Source organism: Artemia franciscana, unplaced genomic scaffold (genome assembly GCF_032884065.1).
Source record: "Artemia franciscana unplaced genomic scaffold, ASM3288406v1 Scaffold_986, whole genome shotgun sequence".
Classification (NCBI taxonomy): domain Eukaryota; kingdom Metazoa; phylum Arthropoda; class Branchiopoda; order Anostraca; family Artemiidae; genus Artemia; species Artemia franciscana.
Window position 1 is genome coordinate 182959 of NW_027069065.1, and position 15520 is coordinate 198478.

Here is a 15520-nt window from a genome sequence, read left to right on the forward strand (position 1 = left end):
ATAAGTTGTCTGTCTGTCTGTGGATGTGTGGATCAGGTGACGTCACCTGAAAAAACTGGATCAGGTGACGTCAAAACTGAAAAAACTAAAAAAAGGCAAAAACTACAAAAAAAACTAAAAACTAATAAAAAAAATAAAAAAGCTAAAAAACTAAAAAAACTAAAAAAAGGCAAAAACTACAAAAAAAACTAAAAACTAATAAAAAAGCTAAAAAACTAAAAAAACTAAAAAAAGGCAAAAACTACAAAAAAAACTAAAAACTAATAAAAAAATAAAAAAGCTAAAAAACTAAAAAAACTAAAAAAAGGTAAAAAACTAAAAAAACTAAAAACTAAAAAAAAACTAAAAAAAAAGGAAAAAACTGAAAAATAAGCTAAAATAAAGGTAAAAACCAATAAAAAATTAAAAAAAAAACTGAAAAAACTAAAAAAAGGCAAAAACTACAAAAAAAAACTAAAAACTAATAAAAAAAGTAAAAAAGCTAAAAAACTAAAAAAACTAAAAAAACTAAAAAAAGGTAAAAAACTAAAAAAAATAAAAAATAAAAAAAAAATAAAAAAAAGGAAAAAACTGAAAAATAAGCTAAAATAAAGGTAAAAACCAATAAAAAACTAAAAAGAAAAAAAGGAAAAAACTAAAAAAAATTTTCATCTAAAAAACTAAAAAAACTAAAAAAGGTAAAAACTAAAAGAACTAAAAAAGAAAAAAATAAATGACGAAACTCAAAGAGAAAGCGACCAGGACAAAAGGAATGTTCGATTAGCAATCAACAAAGCACCGGGACACAGGGAGTATAAATGACGACCAGGACATAAGTAAAAAAAAAAACTATCTATATATATAAAAATAAGTTGTCTGTGGATCTGTGGATCAGGTGACGTCACCTGAAAAAACTGGATCAGGTGACGTCAAAACTGAAAAAACTAAAAAAAGGCAAAAACTACAAAAAAAACTAAAAACTAATAAAAAAATAAAAAAGCTAAAAAACTAAAAAAACTAAAAAAAGGCAAAAACTACAAAAAAAACTAAAAACTAATAAAAAAGCTAAAAAACTAAAAAAACTAAAAAAAAGGCAAAAACTACAAAAAAAACTAAAAACTAATAAAAAAAATAAAAAAGCTAAAAAACTAAAAAAACTAAAAAAAGGTAAAAAACTAAAAAAACTAAAAACTAAAAAAAACTAAAAAAAGGAAAAAACTGAAAAATAAGCTAAAATAAAGGTAAAAACCAATAAAAAACTAAAAAAAAAACTGAAAAAACTAAAAAAAAGGCAAAAACTACAAAAAAACTAAAAACTAATAAAAAAAGTAAAAAAGCAAAAAACTAAAAAAACTAAAAAAACTAAAAAAAGGTAAAAAACTAAAAAAAATAAAAAATAAAAAAAAACTAAAAAAAAGGGAAAAAACTGAAAAATAAGCTAACATAAAGGTAAAATGTAAAAAAGCTAAAAAACTAAAAAAACTAAAAAAACTAAAAAAGGTAAAAAACTAAAAAAAATAAAAAATAAAAAAAAACTAAAAAAAAGGAAAAAACTGAAAAATAAGCTAAAATAAAGGTAAAACCCAATAAAAAACTAAAAAGAAAAAAAGGAAAAAACTAAAAAAAATTTTCATCTAAAAAACTAAAAAAAACTAAAAAAGGTAAAAACTAAAAGAACTAAAAAATAAAAAAATAAATGACGAAACTCAAAGAGAAAGCGACCAGGACAAAAGGAATGTTCGATTAGCAATCAACAAAGCACCGGGACACAGGGAGTATAAATGACGACCAGGACATAAGTAAAAAAAAAAAACTATCTATATATATAAAAATAAGTTGTCTGTGGATCTGTGGATCAGGTGACGTCACCTGAAAAAACTGGATCAGGTGACGTCAAAACTGAAAAAACTAAAAAAAGGCAAAAACTACAAAAAAAAACTAAAAACTAATAAAAAAATAAAAAAGCTAAAAAACTAAAAAAACTAAAAAAAGGCAAAAACTACAAAAAAAACTAAAAACTAATAAAAAAGCTAAAAAACTAAAAAAACTAAAAAAAAGGCAAAAACTACAAAAAAAACTAAAAACTAATAAAAAAAATAAAAAAGCTAAAAAACTAAAAAAACTAAAAAAAGGTAAAAAACTAAAAAAAACTAAAAACTAAAAAAAACTAAAAAAAGGAAAAAACTGAAAAATAAGCTAAAATAAAGGTAAAAACCAATAAAAAACTAAAAAAAAAACTGAAAAAACTAAAAAAAAGGCAAAAACTACAAAAAAACTAAAAACTAATAAAAAAAGTAAAAAAGCTAAAAAACTAAAAAAACTAAAAAAACTAAAAAAAAGGTAAAAAACTAAAAAAAATAAAAAATAAAAAAAAACTAAAAAAAAAGGAAAAAACTGAAAAATAAGCTAACATAAAGGTAAAAACCAATAAAAAACTAAAAAGAAAAAAAGGAAAAGACTAAAAAAAAATTTCATCTAAAAAACTAAAAAAAACTAAAAAAGGTAAAAACTAAAAGAACTAAAAAAGAAAAAAATAAATGACGACACTCAAAGAGAAAGCGACCAGGACAAAAGGAATGTTCGATTAGCAATCAACAAAGCACCGGGACACAGGGAGTATAAATGACGACCAGGACATAAGTAAAAAAAAAAATTAACAAAACTAAAAAGAAGGTAAAAACTACAAAAAAACTAAAAAGAAAAAAAAACTAAAAACTAATAAAAAAACTAAAAAATCTAAAAATCTAAATAAACTAAAAAAGAAAAAAAAAGGAAAAAAATAAAGGAGAAAAACAAAACTAAAAAACGAATGTATATACAGACCGGTACACCGGGATACAAATGACGACCGGGACACAGGGAATATAAATGACGACCGGGACACAGGGACACAACTACAACGGGGACACCGGGGGAAACAGGGGGATATAAATGACGACCGGGACAAAAAAACTAAAAAGAAAAAAAAACTAAAAACTAATAAAAAAACTAAAAAATCTAAAAATCTAAATAAGCTAAAAAAGAAAAAAAAAGGAAAAAAATAAAGGAGAAAAACAAAACTAAAAAACGAATGTATATACAGACCGGGATACAAATGACGACCGGGACACAGGGAATATAAATGACGACCGGGACACAGGGACACAACTACAACGGGGACACCGGGGGAAACAGGGGGATGTAAATGACGACCGGGACACCAGGACAGGGAATGGTCGATTAGCAATCACCATCAACAAAGCTCAAGGGCAATCATTAGAATCATGAGGTATAGATCTGAATACAGATTGTTTTCCCATGGACCATTATATGTTGCATGTTCAAGAGTTGGTAAACCTGACAATCTATTTATATGCAAAGACAATGGGACAGCAAAGAATGTTGTATATTCGCAAGTTTTACGTAGTTAAAACCATATATATATATATATATATATATATATATATATATATATATATATATATATATATATATATATATATATATATATATATATATATATATATATATATATATATCTATCTATATTCACAGGTGGGACATAGGGACACAACTACAATGGCGCGTAACTATTATGGCGCGTAACGACTTACGCGCGCGGGGGGGCTTGGGGGGGGGCGCGAAGCGCCCCCACCAACTAGGTGTTGGGGTGGCGCGAAGCGCCACCCCAACAGCTAGTTAACTATATATTAACTATATGATATAATATTCCTCTTTTTAGCTAATACTGAAGCAACTCTTTTTGGTCTAGTAGGTAATCTTGTCCCCTAGTGATTGTGTAAAATTTTAATTCCCTTATTGACTATTGGTTCATTTTTCAAAAGACAATCATAAATTGGGTAAATATTTAAGGACTCTAAACCGTGTTTCCAAATGCAAACAAAATCGCCCATAAATCTACCGCAGAAACAAGGGGAGAGCCTAAAACCATGTAAAGGGAGGTTTCAATAGAATCAATGAAGAGATTTGCCAACAAAGGAGAGAGATGCCCCCATAGCCAAACCTAAAACCTGTTTGTAAAATTCTCCTCTAAAACCAAAATAAAGAGAATATTTATTTGCAAGGATAGCCAACTTCATAATAACTTCAATCTCCAAACTAGCCATCGTCACATCTTGTATCAAATCAAAGTGCTTTTGTAATTCGATCCTTAATATATCTTCGCACTTTTTCACCATTACAATTCGAATGCATGGAAACCACATCAAAACTACAGAGAATTGAATTCTCCTCCTATTGTCAAAATTTTCAACTTATTAGTAAGATCAGAGGAATTTTAAATACGATTTCATGTTCATAAGAGTGGACGCAATGCCACCGACAACCACTTTCCTAACTTTGCCACAGGTGACGAGAAACTCTAGTAACTCTAATAGCTTCTTTTCCCTACGTGGATCAGTAGCGACAATTGTATTTATTATTGGTGGTTTTATTTGCTTTTAATTTAGTGTTTTTTCTTTTTATCTTGTGCTGAGGACGCCTAGTTCAGATACAGGCGAAATATCCGCATTATTTTTAGTCTTTCATCTATTTCTCTCTACTGGCTGCAGTCTCGTTTGAGGTTTTTTTTGTGGAGTTTTATCTCTCTTTGTTGTTTATTGAAATACCAATATGATAACACAGCTACTATATGGGAGACGGTAATCGGCCTATATCCTCCACATTCACTTGGGTTTTTCCTTTCCTTGATAATATTTGAAACAACCCCGGTACAAAACAAGTTAGGAACGGTAGCACTATCTAAACACATTTGAAAAAGTAGTTACAGATACTGAAGCATAAACGGGGAGCCATTGTGCAGACGATTACCCCAAACATCATCAAGACGGGGAGCCTTGTTACCCTTCAACCGGCGAACAGCCCACAAAACATACTCTTAGAAACCACAAAATAATTGTGCCTTATCAAAGGCAAATCAAGATGCGATTTTAGAGACTTATCTTATTCCTTTTACAAAGGAATATCTTTAACTCAAAACCTTCGAATAATATTTTAACCTCTGATCCTCAGGTATCGTGGGACAATGCTTCGGCTGCCCTTTATTCTTTTTAGCCTTTTCTGCATATTTTGCGGGTTTTCCAATAGCCTTTTCCGAAGCAGTTTCTGCTTCTTTCACTTTCAGCTCGTTGAAAAATACTTTACACTCTCTTTTTGTTTTAGGAAGGAGATTCAAGACCGTGCCAGATCTAGACTTGCTGGATACGTGCCAAACGGAATACCATATCTTCGACTTTATTTTAACTTGATTGACGTACGTATGGTCACTTCATCCTCTTTTCCGTGTACCTTTCTTAATAGCTGCACTAGGAACTGAGGCTGATTGAGCAATTTTTAGCACGTGAGTTTTTTTTTATTAAAAAAAGGTAAAGATTAATTTAAAAAACAAACTTCTTCTGAAGGAAGTAAAGAGTGAAGTCAGTATCGGGCGTACTGGTACTGCGAGTATCAGTGTCAGGCGCATCGGTACATTTTGTTTCTTAATCAATCTTGTTTTTGTGTCTTCTGCATGATTTTTTATTAAAAACGGGAAAAGATTATTGAAAAAAATTATTTTTTCTGAGGAAAGAAAGGATTGAAGTTGGTATCGGGTGTACCGGTATCGGGCGTATTGGTACTGTACTTATCGGTGTCAGGCGTATAAGTACTTGGTGCTTTTTATTCAATCATAGTTTTTTGTATTCTGCAAGATTTTTTATTAAAAACGTGTAAGGTTAATTTAAAAACAAAGTTTTTCCGTGGGAAGTAAAGAGCGAAGTCGGTATCGGGCGTATCGGTTTTGGGCGTATTGATACTACGCGTATCAGGGTCAGGCGTGTCAGTATATTATTTTTTTTTATTCAATCATGGTTTTGGGCCTTCTGCATGGTTTTTTGTATAAAAAACCGATAAAGAATGATTTTATAAACAATGTCTTTCTGAAAGAAGTAAAGACAGAAGTTGAAACTTTTATATATATATATATATATATATATATATATATATATATATATATATATATATATATATATATATATATATATATATATATATATATATATATATATATATATATATATATAAAAACAAATAACTTTATATTTATATAAATGATAATATATATAATAAAATATTATCTTTAATAATATCATAATAGCCCTGAATAATAAAAATAAATATCTTTATAAATATATATATATATATATATATATATATATATATATATATATATATATATATATATATATATATATATATATATATATATATATATATATATATATATATATATATATATATATATATATATATATATATACATTTAGTTTAAACAAAGGAAGTGTTATTTTCTATAAATATTTTCATTGAACCGGGTTTATAAAGTACTACTGTTTTCCCCATAATCGCCGTTTAAATACAAAACACGAAGCAACTGGATTGATACGTTCATGCCCGTTAACTGATGCGTTCAACTGGACTGATGCGTACTTCGGCCCGTGCCTCCTGCCAAAAAACTTTACATTTCTCTTTATAGTTTCTGATTAGTCAAATTCTCCTACTTTAGGTCCTAAGAAATAACGTGCCCCCCAAACAAAATTCTCCGTAGCCTACGTGACTGACAGGGCTACAAAGAATAAAGGAGCGTTCTGAACTTTGAATAAGGATCACTCGATTAGAAACTGTGTAAGTACTTAGACAACCTTCATCAATCCGTACAATTGGACAGAAATAGATTTCTAGCGGGCGTCTAATTAATTACTGTCAGAAATTTAAGTAATATACTTGATTCTGGACCGGCAATATGTATATTTTCTTATAAAACATTTGAAGAAAAACGGAGAGAAACTAAATAGCCGTCCAGACAAAAAAAAATGTAAATAAAAAAATTAACTTTAATACTCTTATGCTGAAGGGTAATAACTTTTGAAATTAGATCTGTTTTGTAGCAGAAACAGTTATCGATAGTTCAAAATAGCTTTAAAAGAAGAAAATCACCGGCATATATGCACATTATTCAAAACGTATTGAGGGACTAATCATATTAAGTAACAATAACAATAAAAGATCTAAGGATTAATACTAATATACACAAACAAGGGCACATCCAGGATTATCGTTAAGGGGCGGGAGTGGGAGTTAACTTTATAAAAACTTAAAAAAACGCATTACAATTTTTTTTATATGCATTTTGTTACGTTTTTACGAGTCGGACAAAAATTTTGGGGAGGGAGGATTCAAACTCGGGAGGGAGGATTCAAACTCAGTACCCCCCTCCCGATACAAGTAAAATTACTTACATCTTGACTTAGACAATTTTTGTGCATCAAGCAACCAATCAGCTAGAGAAACATTTTTGTAGACGACGCTTCGAAAGTGATTCCCTCCATTGACGTTATACGTCGCTGCAGAAATACGCAAAGGAACAGGATGTGTGTACTCCGGAAATCGTGAGCAAATTGCTCTAAGAAACGTATTTGAACCTAAAAGTAAGATATATATATATATATATATATATATATATATATATATATATTATATATATATATATATATATATATATATCTTGAAAGAATTCTTTTACTTAAAATACTTCATACAAATTTTTGAAGACATAAAAGGAAAAAAAATAACCAGAGCGAAAAAACTATTTCGAACATTGCGATGGCGTTCAAAAGACGATCTGAAAAAAGTGCAGGCTGTTACATTTTCTGAGCTCTCGATGTCAAAATAATTAATCCGTTTTCATATAGACAAACTACTCAGATTATAGCCTATTATTAGAAACGCGATACTTAATAAAACAGAAATAGAAGAATTCCGGAAGGCAACACTTTGCACACAGTTTTGTTAAGTGATAACAATTAGAAAGGTAAAGAGACAACTCCTTACAGGCATAGTGATTCAACTCCAATCAGACTTTATCATACGAAAGGACGGTTCAGATGGCTTGAGCAATACTTCTGGAAAGAAGACTTTATATAATTCGCTCCTCCAAGATTTGTTTCCACCTAGATTTTTAGGGTATTTTTTACCGGGAATAGTTTTTTTGGTATTGTCACTGGAAAAAGAACAACAATAAATTGATTTCTTCATTTTCAATACAGTTTGAAAAAAAAAACCTTTTGCATATAATTCTACTAATTAGCCGACATTGTGGAACATCAGGACACCTGGAATGATACTTTTTCTGTAAATTTTTAGCCGTTTGCACAACAAACTTTAACTTGGTGCACTTGCCCCCCCCCCCTACTTTTTTTTTTACAAACATCATTCGGGCTATGAAGTCCCAGTGAACCAGACAACATACCCTACAAGTTTCAAGCAAGTCAGACAATCATTTTTTCCAAATCATTGAAAGATTTCAAGCCTGGGAAAGCCTTCTGATCCCCCGCAACCCTACCCCCAATTCTTGAGCAGAGAGGTTATTAGTTTTTTCCTCCGTTTGGCATAAAACTTACGGGGCAAGTATCTTCAACGAATAGAACATGGAAATAATGACTTAAAGGGACTTAAACGCCTTCGTAAATTTTTTACTGTGCTCTGATCTGCCTGAAATTTACAGGGCAAAAATCTTGGGGCACGATCGAAGATGGGACAAATGTTCCGAGAAGTTCGCCATTTCCGAGCCTCGTCTATTTTCTATGGGAAAATTCTCAGATCCTAAGATCTAAACATCACTTTCAGATCCTTCTCAGATCTCAGAGTTCTCAAAGCTTTAGATCTTTTTTTCGGGCTGACGCGCTAGCAGAATTAAAAAAAAAAAAAAAAAAAAAAAAAAAAAAAAAAAAAAAAAAAAAAAAAAAAAAAAAAATCAGAGATTCCCTGAACTAGGAGACACAGATGATACTCTAACCTTTTTAAGGATTTTAGGGTGTTGTAAACTCGTCCTAATTTTGGCAAATTCTGTTAGATTTAAGTTCAACTTGATTATTCTTTTTAATTTATCTTTGTTTTAAGTTTCATCCGCTGAATTATGGTGATACGTGTTATTTTTAAGTTTGGCTTATTATTATGTTATTATTTAACGTGCAATTATATTAATACGCAGGGGTGTTCCGAGCCTCTTTTCATTGGAGGGGGAACTTAGTATATTTTACCGAATCGCTACCTGATTTTCACCGAATTGAAAAAAAGATTGACCTTTAAATATACTTTATAGAGATGGCATAATATGTATAAGATCATAATTAGAGAAAAATTCACAAAGTTTTCCTTCCTTTCCACTTTTGAACTATCTGAGACAAGTCCCCAAAAAATCAAAATCAAATAAAAAAAAAATCAAAAAAAAAAACTGATCAACAAATCCGTAACCAGGATTTTTGTTGGGAGAAGGATTTCGGGGGAGGGGTGGAGTACACTCCTCCCCCGAAATCCCCCCGAAATGATTTTCCATGGGGGGAGGGGAGATTATAGCGACAAATATTTTTTAGCTGATATTGACGAATGTAATAATGCGAAGTAAATTTATATTAGCAAATGTGAGATGGCGGAATTACTGCAATATTAATGCAAATTAATTCCAAGGATTGGAGATACCGCCCCTCCGCCCCACGCCTGGAAATAACGGGCTTGTTTAACTCCTTTGAGACGTCCAGAACATGATTCTGGTCAATATACACTGCGATAAAAAGAGATTTCATGCCTGAAAATATTGATTGTAAGTCATCATTTCCACTCACTATGGCTTCATCAGGTAGTAGCAGAGCCTTTGGATTTAGTGAGGCGGTTATCGCCACAGAAATACTTTCACTGACAAAAGCTGCAATGTCAGTAATATTGTCATCTTGCTTTTGCTTCTTGTAACCCAGCATTTCCAATCACTATGGCTTCATCAGGTAGTACCATAGCCTTAGGATTTGGTGAGGCAGTTATCGGCACAGAAATACTTTCACTAACAAAAGCTGCAGGTAGTAGCAAAGCCTTAGGATTTGGTGAGGCAGTTATCGCCACAGAAATACTTTCACTGACAGAAGCTAAAGGTAGTAGCAGAGCCTTAGGATTTGGTGAGGCAGTTATCGCCACAGGAATACTTTCACTGACAGAAGCTACAGGTAGTAGCAGAGCCTTAGGATTTGTTGAGGCAGTTATCGCCACAGAAATACTTTCACTGACAGAAGCTACAGGTAGTAGCAGAGCCTTAGGATTTGGTGAGGCAGTTATCGCCACAGAAATACTTTCACTGACAAAAGTTGCAGGTAGTAGCAATATTGTCATCTTGCTTTTACTTCTTTGACGCCGTAAGCGGGTCTTCAAACACCGGCTCAATTACATATTTAAGTGCTTCTTCAAGATTGCTATGAATACGACAAAACATGATCTTTAAAATAGTCTTTATTTATTTTAGCATCACATTCACAGCATTTGACGGTTATGCAGTTGGGTCTGGTTACAGAAACATTACGCTTCTTATTACCATCCAAGCATAATTTTACAAAACCACGAGTACGTTACTAAAAAGAAATGTAACTATGCGATAAATTCTACTTAGCCTTTCTTTTCAAACCCGTTTTAAAATGGCCGATTGACTGAGGAAAATACAGTCTTATAATTTTTTTCTTGTTTCCGACGGCGCTGAACACCTAACTTGGGTAAGATAAAGGGAGGGTAACTCCAACTCGTAAGAAGCTTCCAAAGGGGAGAAGAAAAATTTACAGAACAGATTAAATGGAGATGAAATAATTGTTATATAGAATGGTAAAAATCCCCATCAAGTCGGAATGAAATCGCTTTCGAATTGCATTTCTTGTAAACTAAATCAAAAGGCGCTCGATTTGACAAGTTGTTTCTCAGTCGAGTGAGTAATCATCGGTACTTGTCTGTTAAACAGAACACACCCAATAAGTGAAGTTAGGTCAATCCAGAATGCATGCGGTGTAAGCACCTTTGCTTACACCGCATGCATGCGGCCTACGCTGCAATTGATGCAGACATAGTCCTTGCTCTGCAGAAACCCTCGGGACGTTTCTTTCTTTTTACCTGTGAGAAGTGCTTAAACCAGGGTAATATAACCAGCTCTAAAGTTCTCAGTAATAATGTCTCTGTTCAATGCAGTAGCTTTGTTACTAGTCAAACAACACAAACCGACCTAGAGTATTCTCAGTCTCCATATACAGATGAAGAGGGTCTTACAACAGATATTATTCCTGAACGACATGTCTGCAGATTTCACATAAGGCGAGGCTGTAGAAAGGCACATAATTGCACGTTTCTCCACATTTGCGTGGATTATTTCAAAGGAATCTGCCGTGATGAGTGTTGTATTCTGCCTCACAGATCTCTGTGTAAAAAATTTGCTCATGGCCTTCGTTTCATGAACTGCTGTCCTAATGTGCATCTCACTTCCCACAGAAAGAAAAAGCTACGTTCCAATACTGAATTGCGAAGTTCAAAAACGGGGAGCGAAAAATTCCACCTCTGTTAAAACATGGTTGCCAAAGACAACAATTTACAGTCCCACTTATGAGCTTGAAGCTCAAACCACCTGTCTTAAATCAGCCAATGCAGATCCCTCCCCCCTCATACCAACCACTCCTCGTGAAACCTTGGAGAAACTGGCAAGAACCAACATCTGCCAGCCTTCCGACAATATATCCAGTACTAACAACCAACCAGTTTGGAATTTCAAAGAAATCAAAGATCCACCCACCCCTCAAACCATGTCTTCCGAGTATCCCAACTTGGAACAGATTCAATGTGCTGGCAAGGAGATTCGAGACCGCAGTGTAAAGCCCTTCTTTCATCCCTTTATATTTCCGAAAATACTATTATCAAATGTCCGGTCACTTATGAACAAATTAGAAGAGGTTGAACATTGCTTGAAAAATGAACTGGTTGATATTGCTTGTATCTGTGAATCATGTTCCGCGACTGAAGATGTTGTAGCATTTGAAGGATATGATACCTATTTCAAACCTAGAATGACACCCAATGATATTACAGTAACACATGGTGGTGGTCTTGGTATTATTTGTCGATCGTCTATAAGAAATCGCGTTCTCACTTTCAGTAATATACCAAATATGCAAGGTTTTGAAGTATTATGGTTGTGGTGCAGGCCTAAGAAGCTTCCCAAGGAAGTGGCATCACCGGTGATATGTGTTGTTTACTATCCGCCCCGTGGCCCCTATCGTAAAGACCTTGTGAATTACTTACATAATTGCACTAGCAATGTATGATCCTTGTATCCTAATGCTGGTATCATAATGTGTGGTGACTTTAATGACTTAGATTCCAAATGGCTAAGTAATTCACTATCATTTAAGCAGGTTGTCAATGTGCCCACAAGAGGTAACCGTATGTTGGATCTCATTTTTAGCAACTGTCCTGAATGTTATAATACTCCAGTTACATTACCCCCATTAGGTTTGAGTGAGCTGTGTGTTGCTTGCACACCCAATCATTTTATCCCAAATAGACAAATAAATCATGTGGTGTACAGGCCTTTCACACCTGAACTAGTAAATCTCTACAAGAAATGGCTCACAGATCGTGACTGGCGTGATATTCTCTCATTGCCTGACATTGACAAAATGGCAAGTTTATTCTGTAAGGAACTGTTCGAAAAATACCGTGAAATTTCCCCACAGAAAAAAATATATGTGAAATCTAATGATAAACCATGGATTACTCAAGAGATTCGGAATCTGATAAAAGTGAGAAACGAATTGCATTTAACTGGACCCGTAAAAGATTTCAAAAGAGTAAGAAATCTAATTGTATATAAAATAAGATGTTCACGTAAGCAGTATGGGTCGAAAATAATAAGGAAAATATATAAATCCCACCCGAGGAAGTTCCATGATTTAATTCAGAACATTATTGGCAAAAAAGTAACTAGAGTTGGAATGAGAGACGTCAACTGTAAACCCCTGTTACCTAGTGAAATTAATGACTTTTTGCATCAATTTGTAAAATTTATCCACAACTAAGAAAATTACCACCGAATGATTTAGTTTCAATATCCCTATACTAGAGATTTGTTCAGTTGCTAAAAAGTTGAAGGCACTTGATTCTCGTAAATCTAGTTATCCTAGTGAGATACCGATTAAATTGATTATTGAGTGTGCTGATCTTTTATCTACTCCTTTAACGGCAATTTTTAACCAATGTTTTATTGATGGTGTTTTCCCATGCATTTTTAAACAGGCGTATGTAGCGCCAATCCCCAAATGCAAGGTACCTAAAGATATTACCGAGATGAGGCCGATTTCGAAAACACCAGCTCTCTCAAAATTATTTGAAAGTTTTATTTTTGATTGTTTATTTGAAGACATAAATGATAATATTGATCCCCAACAATTTGGATTTAGATCCGGGCATAGTACTGTTCATTATTTGGTTGCATTGTTGGACACTATCCTTAAGCACTTAGAAAATAATGGGGCCTATGTTGATGCATTATTTGCAGACATAGTTAAGGCTTTTGATAGTCTTGATCATATGTAGTTGTGGAAGAAGCAAAGGCTATGCGTGCCCGTCCATTCGTAGTACGAATGCTCGCTAGTTTTCTTTTTGAAAGATCTCAGTGCGTCCAACTCCCTGATCATGAGCCATCTGATTTTGTAAATATTTTTTATGGTTCGCCACAAGGGACTAAATTAGGCCCGCTTTCTTTTCTTATTGTTTTTAACCGTATTTTAACAACAATTCGTGAGCGTTTTAAATTTGCTGATGATTTAACTGTTTTATCACTGCGACTAAGCCCTCCGACTACTGAACAGTCTGACTTGATCGAAATCTATCAAGATCTAAATGCTGAATTAGGAAAAGTAAAACTGACGGTCATTGAAACTAAGAGCTCTTATATGACGTTTTCCTTCCTAAAGGGTAACAACCACTCTTCTCATAATTCCATACTGCCAACAAAGAAAACTGTTAAAATACTTGGGATACTTTTGGACGATGATTTAAGATGGAATTCGCACGTTGACTATCTGACTAAAAAAGGTGCCTCGCTTTTACATTCATTTTCCAACCTAAAAAGATTTGGTACACCAACTGAGATTTTAAAGTCTGTATACTGCAGCTATGTTAGACCTTCTCTTGAGTATGCATGCCCTGCTTGGCATCCGGGATTGACAAAAGATCAAACAGATAGACTTGAGACGATACAAAAAAGAGCTGTAAAAATTATACTTGGACAAAACTACTCAACTTCCGAGGATGCACTGAAACAACTCAGTTTGGACTCACTTGATAGTCGTAGACATGGCTTAACTTATAGATTTGGACTAAATTGTTTGAATTCCCCAACTCTTTGTCGTCTACTACCCAACCTTGAGAGCCCCCCAACTGAAGGACCAGTTACTAGACTCCGACAAATATGTTCAAATAATGTAAAAATATGTTAAATATTTGTAAAATATGTAAAATATGTTCCATATTTTACCCGTCATTTTAATAATATTGACGCGACTAATATTTAATGTTTGATTAATATGTGTTTGATTAATATAATGTTTGTTTAAATTTTCCTGTGAGTGTTTTTGAAGGTATAAATTATTTTTGTCATGACATGCTAATGCTAGCTCCGGCTATTGTAGTGAATAAATATATTCTATTCTATAGTATAAAACTTTAGAAAAAAAATTATGGAAATTACGACAATGAATTAGGGAAAATGCACATACATCGTAGTTTTTCTCATTCAAAATAAGCAAATCATAGCCGATCCCAGAGAGGCAAACCAGTTTCTGTCAGATCTTACAAAGCGCAATTCTTGGGAGTGACAGGTACCAAATCATCTTTCGAATTTCTGGTTAAAACTTATACTTCCCTCCTAAGTTGACAGAGAATTTCCAACAGAAAGCTCAAAATATCTGGTCATGCATGTTTAAAAATATAAGACGGCTCAAGGAAATGAGGACTTCTAGCTGGATAGTCTCAAGTTCAGTATGATTGACTATTTGTTTCTTCTTAATAAATATGGAGAAAAACAGACATCATTTAAGATTTCATTTTTTTCAATTTCTTTTCGTAATATTGCATTTTGAATTCTCTGCCATTCAATCTATTCGTCTGAAATTCTCCGTTAACCTTCTCAGTTGGATTTCTGACTAATAACCAAACTGCACGGTTGAGTACTGAATGGAATCCATCTAAAATTATCAAATCTTATAAGGAGAAGAAGTAAACCAATACAACCAATACTGGGCTGGGCCTAATGCTCGAATTCTACAAGTTTGGTTAAGGATCAGATAAGAGCCAAGAAAAAACTTTAACAAATTCAGTGACAAATCAGAACGAGTAAAACAACCAAAATTGGTTGATTTTTAACTGCCTACAACAGCAAAAATTGAACAGAAGTGAAGACGAATAAGTTGGTATGGCCATTTCTTAAATTCTCCAGAAGACTATAGCATTGTTTACGCTTAATTGAAGACTAAACAGGTTGCTTAAATCAGAAATTTTGCTCAGACAATTGATTTTGTGAACATTTAAGAGGGGTTGATTTGAAAGCAAGGAAACATTGAAGAAAACAAGAGTATTATGCACAGAATTCAAGCCAAATAAGATTGCCATAAATGTTTTATTTCGATGAGTATTTTATCACATCAAAGTTTTG

General features: G+C 32.8%; 1 protein-coding gene across 1 annotated transcript in view; it reads right to left on the reverse strand.

Annotated features, from left to right (window-relative positions):
• The window catches only part of LOC136043781 (synaptojanin-1-like), an 82525-nt gene extending 75081 nt beyond the window's left edge, over window positions 1-7444 (reverse strand). The window contains exon 1 of the mRNA XM_065728695.1: window positions 7254-7444. The gene's annotated coding sequence lies outside the window, so the exon portion shown is untranslated. The remainder of the gene's footprint in view (window positions 1-7253) is intronic.
• Window positions 7445-15520: the final 8076 nt, after the last annotated feature.